Source organism: Heterodontus francisci, unplaced genomic scaffold, assembly GCF_036365525.1.
Source record: "Heterodontus francisci isolate sHetFra1 unplaced genomic scaffold, sHetFra1.hap1 HAP1_SCAFFOLD_58, whole genome shotgun sequence".
NCBI lineage: Eukaryota > Metazoa > Chordata > Chondrichthyes > Heterodontiformes > Heterodontidae > Heterodontus > Heterodontus francisci.
Genome location: NW_027142006.1, coordinates 5,299,367 through 5,300,418, shown reverse-complemented (window position 1 = coordinate 5,300,418; position 1,052 = coordinate 5,299,367). Strand labels below are relative to the sequence as shown.

The 1,052-nt window shown below is 42.1% G+C and overlaps 1 non-coding gene across 1 annotated transcript; it reads left to right on the top strand.

Annotated features, from left to right (window-relative positions):
* The first annotated feature begins 322 nt into the window (after nt 1-322).
* Nucleotides 323-396, top strand: trnat-agu (transfer RNA threonine (anticodon AGU)). Its single transcript has one exon. It is a non-coding gene; the product is annotated as a tRNA-Thr (tRNA).
* The last annotated feature ends 656 nt before the right edge of the window (nt 397-1,052 follow it).

Here is a 1,052-nt window from a genome sequence, read left to right as displayed (position 1 = left end):
GAAGGAAAAATTATCAGTCGACCTCGGGCCAATGATATTCATCTGTACCAGCTGCGGAAGGTATCGTCACTCACGAGTCATCCTCTGCAGCCACAACAAACGATGTTTAATACAGAAGTGACGTACACCCCGGGTGTAGCCCATCGTCTTCCGAGACGGACGGTTGCCTATTACAATTACAACTACAGCTACAACTACAACTACAAGAGCGAGTCAGAGGCTGGGAACACTGCCGTGACGAACTCAGCTCTTGACTCGCCAAAGCCTGCCCACCATCTACAAGGCCTTCCTCTGATTTCAATTGCACGCACATTCGTGATCTGGCTCTGTAGCTTAGTTGGTTAAAGCACTTGTCTAGTAAATAAAAAATCCTGGGTTCAACTCCCGGCAGAGCCTTATTTCACAGTAGCAACATACTTGAAAAGTTTCAACATTGACATCTGTGTCTTGTGAACTTTAATTCAAAATAAATGATGAATTTCAATCACACAAAAAAACAGCCTTTGTGAAGGATCTGAGTTTGGAATGGCTGTTCCTCCTTGTACAGAACTTCAGTGCTGATACATCAAAGGTAACTTCTTTGACATAAATTTGTTCACAGTTACATTCAACCTGGAAAACAGCTTGATATTAATCTCACTGAAGGAGAGTGTTTGTGTCATTATGTGTTGCTTTTAACCGAGACTGGGACATGACGCAAGTGGGAGGGTTTATCTGAGGTTTGGAATATTTGTCAGTCAGGAACAAGAAAAATCATAGGAACCAAATAAGAAAACCTATGTCTCATGTGGTTACCGAGAAACGGTGAGAAGATATTAAACTTTGTTATATTTAATACTACAGTGTGAACTATGATTTTTGCGGCAGTATAAACAGTATTTGAAGGGTCTCAGTAAAAATGTTCAGTGTTGATGAGAGTGGGGTCTGGGTGAGCAACTGCTGAATGTGACAGGGTCAGGACTGGATGCAGGAAGTTCTCTGACAGTCTCTCTCTGATGGGTTGAGTTGATTTTCAACTGGCAGCTGTTGCTGTTTTGATAATTCAAGTTCCC